Genomic DNA, 14,899 nt, shown 5'->3' with positions numbered 1-14,899 from the left:
TCCAGGAAGAGTAATTTCACCTTTACCACCAGGGATTCAAGCCTAAAGCCAGAGAAGCAGGCTGTGCTCTTCATCACTGACTCTCAAGGAGAGGGTGTGCCCACTGCCTCTGCCATGGGAACATATCAGTTGGTAGGGAGGGACCTTCGTAAGGGGAACACGTGATGGATTTTGCCACAATCATTCTGTTTCACTCAAAACTAACTTTGGTCACATTCGTCCCTTTGTCTCCAAAATTTCAGATTTAGCCATGACTGGAGCCCGGTGCAATAACATGCTTGGAGGGGGACGAAGGCTTGAGGGAGACATGGCCTGTGGAGGGAGATGACTGGAGAGAAAATAATCAAAACAAGAAGATGAGAGGGAATAAGAGAAGCTTGTTGAACAGTCATACTTCAAAACGAACGCTGAGGCTCCTTGGCAACCGAGCGGCGCTGCCTGCCTCCTGTGTTGCTTTCTGCTTAACAGTTTGGTGTTGGCGGGGCTCGAGAATCCATTTAGACAATTCCCAGAAGAAAAAATGCAAATGACTCATAAACATATGAAATAAATGTTCAACATCACTTACAATCAAAGAAATGCAAATATAAAACAACAAGATAGCATTTTCACCTATCAAATTAACAGAGATTAAAAGGAACTCTACTACTCAACAAGGGTGGTGAGATGGCCCATCTCTCACTGCTGGAGTGTTCATTGGTACAACCCTTCTCCTGGGCAATCCTGCAGTATGTAGCAAAAGTCTTGAAAATATGCATATTCCATGGCCTTCCACTTCTAGGATCCACCCTATGGACATAAGCAGTAATCCAAGCAAGGCTGGGTACAAATGTTTCATTGAGAAGTTATTTTCAACAAGAAAAAGTCCAAAAAAGTACAAGAAAAAGTACAAAAAAATTACTTTGTTATAAATTGTATAATATAAATATAAAATATACAATATAAATATAAAAATAGATTGCAACATTCCTTCACTAGTTAATATTATGCAGCAAATTTATGTGTTTTAAAAACTATGATATACTATGAAGCAAAAAGGCAATATTGTATATGTAATGTGATCCCAATTTTTAAAATTTAATATATATATGAGAGAAAGAAAGAAAATACATCAACATTTTAACAGAAATTATTTCTGTGTAGGTGATTTCAGTGGATGTTTATTCCTTTTTCATACTTTTCTGTATTTTCAAAATTCTCCACAAGGAACATATGGTAATCAGAAAATGTAAGCAGCATTTTAAAATGATGTAAATAAAGGATTCTCATGACCAGAAACTGACGGAGCCTGTATCGTCTGGAGGACCACTGGTCGCCATGACAAGGGAAAGGGAACATGGCAAATAATACAGTGGCTCTTACTGACTTCCATCCAGACAAGTCATTTCCACTTACGGTTCATTGGCCAAAGTAAGTCACATGACTACTTTTTCATAAGGCAGATTGGGAAGTTTAATCCTACTAAATATGCCTAGAGGGAAGAAAACTAGAAATATTTATGAACAGAACCAATATTTACTACTCAAAAAATGTTCATTTTAGGGGCTGGCCCTGTGGCTGAGTGGTTAAGTTCGCGCGCTCTGCTGCAGGCGGCCCAGTGTTTCGTTAGTTCGAATCCTGGGCGCGGACATGGCACTGCTCATCAGACCACGCTGAGGCAGCGTCCCACATGCCACAACTAGAAGAACCCACAACGAAGAATACACAACTATGTACCGGGGGGCTTTGGGGAGAAAAAGGAAAAAATAAAATCTTTAAAAAAAAAAAAATGTTCATTTTATTCTTAAGAATTAACTAGATGTCAAACTGAAGGTCTTTCCTCTGTGCCTCATTAGCAGACAAGAGGTGACATTAAGCATCATTCACAAGACCCTAGACAACTTGGTTCTGCTTCTCATTTTGGTGTTTGGAGCCTAAGCTATTTGGGAGATGCCACTATTGCAAGCTCGAGGCTATTTAAAAAGGTAAAAGGCTTCAAACATCCCAGAGCTACACTAGAGAAACATGCCTTCTTTCCAGGGTCCATGGAGGAGCCAAAGGAATACCAGCATTCTGAACATAGAAAAATCAAAATGAGCAACGTTAGAAGTGTAGGCCACCTTTTCCCAATGTTGGAGAACAGGGCCTAAGCATATATCCAAGGTCCTTAACCCAACCACTAGGAATGGTTTCCAGGTCAGTATAATCTGCTTTTTTTTTAAATCTGCACTCTCCATATAAAAGATTAGAACAACTCAATTCCAAAATATAGCTGTTAATATTAAAGAAAATACCATGATAATCCCCCACACATTCAAGCAGTTCATCATAGTCACTCTATCGAGTACCTTTTTAAAATGTTTTTCTATTAATAAAAAACTAATATGAACTTATGAATAACAAAAGTGGAAGGGAACATTGTCTGAACATTAAATCAGTTCACATTTTTCTTCATTAGAATATAACTTGAACCATGTTAAAAATAAAAGTTAATTGCATAGATTGTTAGTTTGCAGCGTGCATTGGTTGCCCTCTCTAAGGGATGCAGGTAATCACAGAAAATCCAATTTAAGCCAGAACCCTCAGGGTTATCATACAATCTTGTTCATCACCCGCAATAGCTAATAGGCCATCAAACCCTGTAGAGTCTAAGCTTCTTAAATACCCATTTCATCTGATTCTTTCTCTCCATGCCCAGTTCCTCTCCTCAAAACCCTTCTTTTGATGGGTTTTGGCAATGATGAGCAATGACCTCTTCTTTTACTCAGGATGAAAGCCAGAGTCCTTCTATGACCTGAAACTCTACACGATCACTCTTCAGTGACCTCTCTACCCAAATCTTCCATCTTCTCCCCTCCTTCCTGGGCTGCAGCCACACTGGCCTCCAAACTCTTCTCTCTAAACCCTGGGCACACACAGCTCCCTCTCTTTGGCTTGCTCTCTAGCCAGAGATTCACCCACCTCATTCCCTCTCTGCTTTCAGGTCTTTACTCAAATGTAACCTTCTGATGAGAACTTCCTTGACCTCCCCTTCAAAACTCCAACACTCCACTCCCCAACACTTTCAATATTCTTTCCCACTTTATTTTTTTTCTCCGTAGTAGTTAATACCTTCTCTAAAACACTACGAACTTCAAGTTCTTATTTTTTGATTGCCTGTCTGTCACACTAGATAGAATGTAAGATCCATGAGGACAGGGACTTTGATCTGTGCTGTCCACTGCTGTATCTCTAGTGTCTACACCAATGCCTAGCACATAGTAGGCATTTAAATATATTTGTTAAATGAAGAGATGAATGAATATAAAAGAGTAAATAGCATTTCCCAAAATTATTCTAACACAAATTCCTTTTTCATCAGGCATTTCACAAGACCAGCTGTGAACAAATATTCACACCCCTTCTGCTCTCCTTGTCTGCTAAAGAGCCTTCTGGCTTTGCCTGCTTGGCCTTTTCCTTCCTCCGCTCTCTGAGAAGGGTTCTCCCTTTGTCAGTCCTTGAGATCCACTACAGGTTATGGAGAATGGGCCCATCTTACTGTGGTAGACATTTATACATAAGAGATAAAAAGCATTCCATTAATCCTTTCTTCGGGTAGAGTTTTTCAACAAATCCACTTCATTTATTAAAAAATCATTCACTAAATGCTAGCTACATGCCAGGCACTGTGTTAGGCCCCTAGGACTAAAATGACCAATAGGACAGAGTATTTGACCTCTGGGGAGATGACCATAGAGCCAACTAGTTGGAGAATTGGAGTAAGTACGAGGACAGACATATGACCAAGGGTTATGGAGATTCAGAGGGATGCTTCACTGTCTACAAAGGCCAAAGTATGCTTTGCAAAAGAGGTAGCCTTTGAGCTACATCTTAAAAGATATGTAGGACCTTTCTGTAAGAGTCATTCCAAGCAGACAGAAAGGTGGTGCAAAGGCATGGAGGTATAAGAAGAAACTATAGCAGCTTGGATCAGTCAGAGGAAGCAGAGGGGTGGAGGAGCAGTTCCAAGTGGGGAGATACGGATGATAGTCAAGGCCCAGATCAAGGAAGGCCTTGTAGGCCCTGCTGCAAAGCTTGCCTCAACTGCAGCTAAAACTTTTCTTTGTTCAGAGACTTTGTGGAGGAGTGAATTCCTAGAGAGGGGTCACACTGGAGCAAGAACTCTAGGCTAGGAAAGGGACCTGGGTGGCTGGTGTGGTTGGGTCCCCCATTGCCCGCTCTCCAGACTCAGTAAACTGGGCCTCTACATACACATATTCAGACTTGCACAGTACTGCTATGTGTGACACCAGTCTGCCATGTCTGTTCATGAACAAGGTCTTGCTGGACACTCCATCAGTGTGTTGCTCCTGATCATGCTGCCACCCTACTGTGCTGATGCTGAAGTCACCCATCACGGTTCTTGTAAGGCTCAGAGCGTGAGCAAAAGAAGATGCCAATGAGGTTCTGGTTGCGTCCCTTCCTACGCAGCCCTTCCTGACCTCCATGTTCTAATTGTGTCACCTTCCCAAAATCATGCACACCACACAGTGAAATACCTACCTTATGTCAGGCACAGAGCCAACAATTGGTCCAGTACTAAGTCCGGACTCTCCTTGGCCGTGCCTCTGCCTACACAGCACTTAAAATTCCTTGGAGCCATGGAACTTCACAGAGTCAGCTTTCTATTCTACTTATTTGTGTATAAGTCTGTCTCCTTTACCAAGTCATAAGCTTCTTGAAATCAGGAACTACGTCTTAGGCATCTGCGCACCTATCAGGTGCCTCATGTGATGTCTGGCACACAGTGAGTGTTCAATAAATATTTGCTGAATTGAAAGTAATTGTGCAAGCAAGATCAATCAGAGGTGGCCGTTGAGAACTGACTTCACTAAAACTATCCCATGATACATACGAGACTCACATCTGAGCTGGTCCACAATCCCAAAATGGAGTGCTGAATCCAAAGGAAATTAGGATTCCAGACTCCCAATAGAGGGCAGCACATTTGTAACACCAAGACATAATCTGATGCCCAATCACCAGTCTGTGATCATAGCAAACGTACCCCAGCCTGATAGACAGAAGGAAAACTGCAAAGAAAGCATTTATGGCTATAAACAATTTTTCTTTATTCCTCATCTGGGTCCTGAGGCCTGTGATTTGGCTCCAATTTTCCATTTGTGGTTGTTCGTTTCAGATAATAAAACTATTCCTTTAAAATAATGGAGACTATATTGAACCTAAAAATAAGTATCAAAAGACCAAAGTCCCTGAGCGGGAGCAATCATTGCAAAGGACCGGCCAAGCTCCAGACAGCTGTGAAAGGATGCTGGCCCAGGCAAGACGAGCCGGCCTCCCGGCTGATCTGAGTCAACGTGGGCCGACTGACAAACTGAAATAGGCAAAATTTTAAAGTACAGAAAACAAACACGCATGGAGCAACAGTAAATGTACTTGCCAATGAACCTTGCTCTTATTTGATCGTTATTGTCCCTAACTCTTTGCAGTATTGTTAGGGTACTTCACAAAATGGATAGAAAATGAGCATTCGACATACTGGGGGAAAAAAGCAGAAGGAAGAGCTACTTGTGCATTTCCAAGAGAAATAACACTGGGTCCAATTTTGCTGTTAGATATAATAAGTCCCAGTAAGTATGCAAATGAGAAGTAAGCCAAGCTGATGTGGCTTTCTTTGAATACTGTGTGTGTCTGTTCCCTGATGCATTCAGATAAAAAAAAGTGACAAAATCATTCCGTAAACTCCAAGTGAAATAGTTGCCAGGAGTCTGCAGCAATTTCAGAACTGCCTTCCCCCAAAAGATCTGGATCTAGACAATTCACGAACACAACCTATATTTATTTTTCAAGAAACCTCTGTGTAAAGATAATTCTCCTAGGAAGTACGGCATCCATGTGCATGCATTAACCCTTCTCGAAGGAATGTTTCCGTATCTCTCGTTTAAGGGAGGCATCCCAACCAGCTGTTATTTGATCAATTGTTTTTAAGAGTGCAATAGATTTTCTCGTCATTCATTTATTCAATAAACACTTATTGAGTATCTACTATGTACCGGACACTCTACTAAATGATACCAGAAAAAATGTTAGTTTCTATCCTCAAAAAGCTCAGAGTCTGGTAAAAAAGTTACAAGGAAAGAGACAGGGACAATTAAACAAGATGGGGACTATGATTCGGTAACACAGAAGACTGGCCCTGAACCCAGCCTGGTGGGCAAGCACTGAGATCAGAAAGGCTTTCTGGAGAAAATCGAAGATAAGCAGTACAGGAGGTATCTCTCAGCCAGGTGGGTTTCCTAGGATCTGTGGAGAAAAAGAGACTTATTGTCATCTGCTTATCAATAGCAAAAACAGAAACTAATATTGGTCAAGAGCTTACTCTATGCCAGGCATTGAGCTAATTACTTTGAATATTAGATCTTGCGGAGGAGACATTGTTAATACATACAAAACAGTAGGATATCAACATATGGCTGTGGTGGGAAGAATACTGGCCCCCAAAGATGTCCATATTTTCATCCCTGGAACCTGTGAATGTATTACATTGGTACAATATGGTTACATGGCAAAAGGGGCTTTGCAGATGAAATTAAGGTTCCTGATTTGAAGACAGGACCGTGGATTATCCTGGATTACCGGGGTGGGCCCAGTGTAATCACATAGGCCTTTAAAAAGGGGAGAGGCAGAAGAGGGGGTCAGAGTGATGAAATGTGAGGACTGCCCCTGCCACTGCTGGCCTTGAAGATGGAGGAAGGAGGCACGAGCCAAGGAGTACGGGTGGCCCCTAGCAGCTGAGAACAATCCCTCAGCCGCCAGCCAGCAAGGGAAGGGGGACCTCAGTCCTACAATCACCTGGAACTCAGTTCTGCCAACAAATGGAATGAGCCCAGAAGCAGACTATCCTGCTTGGTGGTAGACCTGCCAACGCCTTGACTTCAGCCTGTGAGACAGGCAGAGAAACCAACCCGACCGAGCCCGCTGGATTTCTGACCTCCAGATCTGTGAGACAATAGATCTGTACTGTTTTAAGCAGCTTAATTTGTGGTAATTTGTCATGACGGCAATCGAAAACTGATAGAATGGCGTTATCTGATTAAGTGACCAAGTAAAATGAATGGGAAAAATATTACTATTACACCGACTATGTACCGAGAGCCCCTCACACCATTCCCTCTAACCCTCATAAACAGGCAAGGTTGGTGTTGTTCTCCCCATTTCACAGACGACAAAACTGAAGCACGGAGATTTTTAAAGAGCTAAAGTCACAGCTAATTGGTAGCAGAATCAGGATTTGAGCCCAGGCCTGTCAAATACCAACGCTCCTGCCCTTTCCACTACACCATGCTGCTCCCAGGTAATTATTCTTTACATGTGTGTATGCTGGGCCAGAAGCACTTATCTGTGCATTATCTTAATTGAACCCTGCAGTGGTTGGTGAGGCACGCTGGGCAGGAATCATTTGCCCTTTTTTCCACATGAGGACACTCGATCTCAACATAAATGGTGAGCTGCCTGTGGCCCAGAGTAAGAACACAGGCCTTCCGGCTGCCAGCCCCACCCTCTCCGCTCTACCACCTCAGCCGAGCGGAGTGTCCGTGAATTACATCACCCTCCCACACATGAACTCAGTCCGGTCAAGTTTGCCTTGAATATTGGCCTCTTCTCACAGAGCAGTGGGAGTGAGCTGCTGTTAGGAGAGAAAATGCTGATGGAGCCCTGGATGGGAAGGCAGTACTTTAAGTGAAACTGACACCTGTAGCTACACTGCTAGAGCTGTGTGAAGGTTCTTTGCTCCACTTAGGATGATAGTTATCAATAAATCCTGTAATATGGCTTTGGTGTAGAAAGCCACATCTTCAGTGTCTTCCACAGCTGTGCTGGGGATGAGTAATGATGCTCTAAATGTCCCATTGGTACTTATTTAATATATGAGTTCCTAGAGTCATTTTGTGCCCTGCACTTGGAAAAAAAATAAAATCTCATTTCTGAGACGTCCCCAAAGAAATCTGCTTTATCTGTAGCAAAATCCACTTACCAGAAGGTCATTCCGGAATGTCTTTGTGGGCCAGGTAGAGTGCTAGGCACCAGCGATGCTGGTCCTTGCTTCATGGGGCTTACACTCTGTGTACAAATGAGTTAGCAAATGAATGAGGATTATATTTGACAGATATAGTGAAGGCAATAAACAGGACCTGAGATAAATTGGAGGTGCTTATTTTAAGGGCACATAGGGGCAGAGGTTCTGACCACAAGGATTAGAAGCCTGGAGCAGTAGGGCTTCTGCACTGCCCGACTCAGAGAGCTTCCTCACATGGTAATCCCTCTGAGCCAGGCCCTGTAGGGGGTGGAGCCTAAAGCAATGGAGAGATCCTCCATGGCAGAGCCCAGTGTCGCTGGGAGGTGGGGGAGAAGGTGTAAGTGATTCAGTTCCCACAAAATACGCCTGGTCTGCTTCTCTCCATTTGGGACCTCCAAGGACTTCCTCTTCATTGCAGTGTTAAGCACTTGTCAAGCACATTGGAGTTAGGCTGTTTATTTAACCTCTCAGGGCCTCGGTTTCTTCCTAGGATTGTGTCCGTGCATGTAAATCACTGAAAAGTGTTCAACACAGAGTAAGTGCTCAAGAAATACAAACAGATAGGGGCTGGCCCCGTGGCCGAGTGGTTGAGTTGGCGCGCTCCGCTGCAGGCGGCCCAGTGTTTCGTTGGTTCGAGTCCTGGGCGCGGACATGGCACTGCTCATCGAGCCACGCTGAGGCGGCGTCCCGCATGCCGCAACTGGAAGGACCCACAACGAAGAATACACAACTATGTACCGGGGGGCTTTGGGGAGAAAAAGGAAAAAAATAAAATCTTTAAAAAAAAAAAAAAAAGAAATACAAACAGATCCTGGTACATGGTTAGCACTTTATAAATTTTAGCTATCTTGAGGGTGTGTTTGCTCTGAAAAGTGAAGAAAAGGAACTAGTCAACCCACTGGATCCACAGTGAACATATATATACATGTCTCACTATCATCATCGCCCCAATAAAATGATGCACACCGTTAAGGGTTGAATTGAGTCCCCCCAAAACAATATGTTGAAGGCCTAACCCCCAGTACCTCCAAATGTGACCTTATTTGGAAATAGGGTCATTGCAGATGTAATTAGTTAAGATAAAGTCATATTGGAGCAGAGTGGGTCCCTAATCCAATATGACTGATGTCCTTAGAGAAAGGGGAAATTTGGACGCAGACACAGACGTGCATAAAGGGAAGACGATGTGAAGACACTGGGAGAAGATGGCCATCAACGAGCCTAGGAAAGGGGTCGGGATCAGATTCTTCCTCTCGGCCCTCAGAAGGAATCAATCCTGCCAACACCTTGATCTCAGAGTTCCAGCTTCCAGAACTGTGAGATAAATTTTTGTTGTTTAAGCCACCCAGTTTGTGGTGCTTTGTTATGGCAGCCCCAGCGAACTACACATGTTCCTCAAGGGTAAGAAGTACATGTTGTTGAACTCTGAGTGCCCAGCTGCTAGCAGAGGGCTTGGGAATACTTGCTGCTCAATAAACATGTATTAAGTGAATACATGTTAACAAATAAATAAATGTCTAGTACGGTGCCTCGTATTCCCAGAAAAACACGCCAGAGGAATGATATTTAGGCCCACAACCAGACTGGTGCCAAGAAGAAGATGTGGCTGACAGTGGAGGATCCGTCAAATGTGGAATTGGCTATCTCTAATCAAAATGCAGACAAGTGCTTGACACTGCGATGAAAAGGAAGTCCTTGGAGGTCCCAACTGGAGGCTACACAGCTGTACTCAGAAGGCCTCTGGGGCTGGACGCCCTTATCTGAGAGCACTGTGCCTGGGAGCAGGCCCCCTCCTCACACTGGCCAGGGTCAGGCATCAGTCCCCAGTGAGGGAAGCTGGCAAAACTAAGTAGCATCCCCATCAGTAAAAGAGTCTGAGGAGCCAACAAGGTGTGCAAAGAGAGTCTCAGAATGGGGAAAGTTCTAGAAGCCCAGGCCGACAATCTGAGAAGGCAAGGGGGATGCGGACTCATACTCGGGAAACGACATGAGAAATCAGGGGTCAGCCTGCCATGAGGGAGTGCTCAATTCTGAGCCCACTCAACTGGGGGATGATGAATGTGAGGCCTCTCCCCAAGAGGAGTAGAGATGAGAGGCCAAGGCCATCCAGTCAAGGGCTCTGGGGTCGGCAGGGCCAGAAGGGTAAGGAAGAGCTTCAACATGGGGCAGACAGAGTGGCCAGAGTTAAGGTGGTAATTCTACGGAGCAAAAAGAAGAGAGAAAAGAGGAGTTTTTTTTTTTTAAAGATTTTATTTTTTTCCTTTTTCTCCCCAAAGCCCCCCGGTACATAGTTGTGTATTCTTCGCTGTGGGTCCTTCTAGTTGTGGTATGTGGGACGCTGCCTCAGCGTGGTCTGATGAGCAGTGCCATGTCCGCGCCCAGGATTCGAACTAACGAAGCACTGGGCCGCCTGCAGCGGAGCGCGCGAATTTAACCACTCGGCCACGGGGCCAGCCCCCGAAAAGAGGAGTTTTTAATTGAACTATTCTAATTGACAGCTGACTCTACGCTGCTCAGATCCTCAGGTAATTGCTCAATTCTCCATTTCATTTCATCTGTGTAGCTCCAGCTCTGGCGGTTAGTTGGAGGGGGGAGGGCGGGTTTAAGAACTGATTAAGGGAAATCACTCCTTGCAGGCCTTAGGTTATTCTTGTTAAAAATGACGCCAGGAAAATCATAATTAAAATGGCAACATGGTGAATAACAAGTGCCCCTTTCCTTGACTGTGAAATAAATTTTAACAGCTACCTTAGCTAAAGAACCCAACACATTCGACCTTCCAATAAGGGTAAGCCGAGTCTTCTAGTGGAGTGAAATAGAAACTATAAATCAAATGTTTCATATCTAAAGTCCAAGCCGGCTCCAGGGAGGAAAATTCCACCCTCCAACAACAGTCTGCTTTTTTTCACTGGCTGGCTATCAGACTTTCTTGACTCCAGAACTATATGGATACTGTTTCTTCATCTTAAATCTGTGAAACTACCTTCAAGAGCTGTAGTGTTGACTACTGGTGACATACTATCCAAGATAAAGAAGCCGGTCAATAATAAATGTGCCCATGTGCGAGATTCTATCAAGCGCATGTGGTTGAGATGGAATTGTTGGGAGGGAGGAGAGAGGGAGAGAGGGAAGGGACCAAGGTGGAGTAGGGGGAAGGGTTGCAGAGAGATTCTGGAGAAGGAGGCAGCCAGCAGGAAGCAGAGTGTTAGCTCAAATGCCGGTTAGAGAAGGGTTTATGTTGATAATCTAATTCTTCTGATTCAAGTACAATGAAAATTTCCTTCCCTAAGCCTACGTTTTCTCTGATCTCCCCAAACTCAGCATGGAACCCAACAACATCCTTCACTAAGGGAGCGCTTAGATCTCAAATGAGACAGGCTGCCTATAGAAACTTCTAATGTCTTTTCAGGATGCTGTTTGCTAACTAGAGGAGTGCTCCAAGCTATTTGGTGACTGATACCCCCATCCTGTTGAAAATACCAGTGAATTGTCCCTCAGAAGTTTGGTTCAGGGCAAGACGAAATGTGCTCCCAAGGTCACAGTCACATTCCACGGACCCTCCAGAGCTGCTCACAACTCTCCGATGACTCTTTGATCATCTTAATGGGCTTGCTGTAGAGTGACAGTGGGAGTCGCAGGGTGCGGTGCAGCCAGCGCACTGTGGGAGCCGGGTCTCAGGGAAAGCTTGCAGCCTTTGCAACAGGCAGTTGAACCTCCTGCTGACCCAGCCCAGTACCTTCAATGAGGCAAGGTCCGGAGCTCCAGGATTCCTCAGCGCCCTTCTCTCCCTCACACTCTCCTCTTGGTACCTAGTCTCAGGGTATGCGAAATCACAAAATTACAGCAACGAAGTAGTTGAAAGCTCAGTGCCTGTTCCAGTTACTGAAGCTTAGCTCCTTCCTCTGCATCCACCCTCCCGGCGCCCTTCCTGTCCTTGTGCTGGGATGTCTTCAGTCCAAGCTCAGAGAGGTCTCTCAGAAAACGACCCTGGAAATCTAAAGGGTGACTGACACACTTCCACACGCTCCTTCGGGAAAAACCTGTGGTTTACCTCTGGCCAACTATGTGCAGAGGTCTCTGGCAGACTCCTCCAGCCCTCCTGTAGATCCCTTAGTGGAGTACTTCTCACCCCTGGATCCCATTAGAATCACCTGGGCAGTGATTGAGACGAAAAAGGCCACCACCCAGGCCCCACCCCTACAGATTCGGTTTCACTGGTCTGCAGAGAGGTCCAGCCTGGCAGCTGTGTGTTTCAAAACTTCCCCAGGTGATTCTAACGTGCAGCCAAGGTGGGCTCACATCACCCCCAGGTCCTCTGGGTTGTTCTTTGCAAGGACAGACACCTGCTCTTGGGAATACATGACAAAGGTGGTCTCAGTTATCACTGTCTTCCTGAGTAAACCCTCCAGGGGTAAACTTAAACCCAGAATCTGAGGGCCATAGAGGTCGTCTTCAACCTATGAATGTGGGGACCTGGAACTGGCCACCCCAAGATGTGTCTCTTTGGCATCAGGATTATTTGAGGCTGATTGCTTTTGATAAACTGGGACAGGGAAGGAGGCTCTGAGGAATGGAACTTGCCCTTTGTTAGGACACGTTTACATTTGTAAGGTAAATCTCTATCTGTAAAAGGTGCCTCCCTCTCGTACCAGGAAGAAGAAAGGAGATGACCTTCTCTCCAAAAACTCTTCATCAATACCAAAGGCAAGGACTAAAATCTGCAGTTTATTGTGCTAGTCTGGTAACCTCCTGTAACTGACTTCCCTCCCCCTCCCAACGTTGGCATCTCCTTAAAGATTAAGCATCTTTCTTTAGGCTGGGAACCGATTGTGGCACTCATCTATGACCACCCCCCCCCCCCAGCCCGAGGCAACACACCTGCCACCCCACGGCGTTCACTGGGACAGCAGACCTATCTGTCGTTTCCATCGAGTTCTGTGCTGACAGAGCGGCCTCGTGACTACTGTAAAAGGGACATTTCAATCATATGTGAAACACCCTGTTTGGGGGTATATAACCACTAAGTGCACCCCACTTCTTCGGTGCCCTTTCTTCCTTCGGGAAGAAAGGCCCCGGGCCATGGCTCCTGATAAAGCTTTGTTTAATTTTCTCTTGCTATTCTGTCTCATGTGAATTTAATTCGTTCTCCGGCCAGACGAACCCCCATTTGGGGGAGGAAATGTCCTCCTCCCCTACATGAACTAGAATACAAACCATCTATTTATTCACATTAAACAAATATTCGTTGAATGCCTACTATGCACCAGATGCTCTGCTAGGAGATAAGACACAGCATGTGCATCAGTTTCTCCATTTGATTTGCTCTCCCTTTGGCCCCTTCATATTTGGAGACCTAGTTTTCTGCTTCAAATTCATTCTCTCTTTCTCTCCCTTGCTCTCTCTCACTCTCTTTCTTGACTTTTACATATACTTTCATATACATAGACGTTTACTTATAAATCTGACAGTTCATGCTCATCAATAAAAGACTAATTTTCAACAGATTCCTAAGATTCAGTGTAATTAAAATATGAGGAACTGCCCACATAGAGTATGAACGCACCTCCCGCACCCTCCTTTCATGACTTTCCACCTCCTGATCAAGTTTCTATTGTGTTAGCCTAAAGATCTAACTGATGCTAAATTTTCAAGAAGCCCAGACAAAGAACCTTTGCTACTCTCTCTGCTCTGCCCTTTCAAGTGTTAAATTTTTACCAAGCTGTCAGGAAATACACAATCATGAAACTCCCCAACCAGATTTCATAATTCTTGTGTATGCCTGAAACCCTGAGGGAAAGGGAAGAAAATCCTGCTGCTGTAAAGACTCTTACCAGAGCCTGAAAGACCAAAGATCTAGGACCACAACAACGAGTGGCTCTAATTAATCACGCGTCACTCTGCCTCTGTGCTGCTGCTCTGCCTCCTGCCTGCTGTCACCATCGGTCCCGATTCCAATTATGTCTACATCTGTCTTGCCCGCTGGACTAGCTGAACCACAGTCTGTGTCTTACGCCCATCCCCCAACAAAGACCATATATAATCAGAGTTTCCGTGTATTGAGCACTTACTGTGTGCCAGGCGCTGTCCAGACGGTTTTCATATTAGCTCATTTAATCATCAGCCCTATGAGTTTAACACTTCGTTATTCTATTATTCAGATGGGGAAACTGGAGTCCAAAACCCAAGCAACTTGTTTCCATTTACACAAGACACGGGAGGCAAAATTCTGATTCAACTCCAGCCCATCTAGCTCTGATCCTACTCTCTTAGCCACTACAGTACAATGCTGGCACTTAGACAAATAAACACAGTTGTTTCCAAGGTTCTTATTCAGTAGGAGGCAGCAGGAGTGTTTACGAGATACATAACCTTGAGAGAATTACTAAACTTCTCTAAGCCTTGGTTTCCTCTTCTAGAAAAGGAGAGTAAGAATAACACTGAGCTCATGGGGTTAGTGTGACGATTACATTAGACAGTGCACATGAAGCACTTAGCGCAGTGCCAGGCATGTAGTAAATACTCGATAAAAGCTAGATGCTGCTGCTGCTACGTGGTACTTGGCTTTCTACCACGAGGAGCATCTTGGGTTACTCCCCAGTCTGCATGGTCGCTGGCTCTCACTGTAAGAGCAGTAGACAGGAGTCATGAATTTTTTTATAACTTTATTTAGATATAATTCATATATCAATACCATTCCCCATTTGAAGTGTACGATTCAACGGTTTTTAGTATACTCTCAGAGTTGTACAATATCATCACAATCAATTTTAAAACCAATTTAGAATTTAGAACCAAACAAAGAATTAATTCTGGGGAATATTTCATCACCCAAAAACGAAACTC

At 44.5% G+C, this 14,899-nt stretch overlaps 1 long non-coding RNA gene across 1 annotated transcript; it reads right to left on the bottom strand.

The window, feature by feature from the left end:
• Positions 1 to 281: 281 nt before the first annotated feature.
• On the bottom strand, positions 282 to 14,337 carry LOC139042046 (uncharacterized). The gene is made up of 5 exons (XR_011498248.1): positions 14,125 to 14,337; positions 12,935 to 13,019; positions 11,793 to 11,865; positions 8,015 to 8,100; positions 282 to 6,282 (listed from the first exon to the last, which is right to left on the bottom strand). It is a non-coding gene; the product is annotated as an uncharacterized lncRNA (long non-coding RNA).
• Between the last annotated feature and the right edge of the window lie 562 nt (positions 14,338 to 14,899).

This window comes from Equus asinus, chromosome 25, assembly GCF_041296235.1.
Source record: "Equus asinus isolate D_3611 breed Donkey chromosome 25, EquAss-T2T_v2, whole genome shotgun sequence".
Lineage (NCBI taxonomy): Eukaryota > Metazoa > Chordata > Mammalia > Perissodactyla > Equidae > Equus > Equus asinus.
Note: the sequence above shows the minus strand (reverse complement) of the source record. Positions and strands in the feature narration are given on the sequence as shown.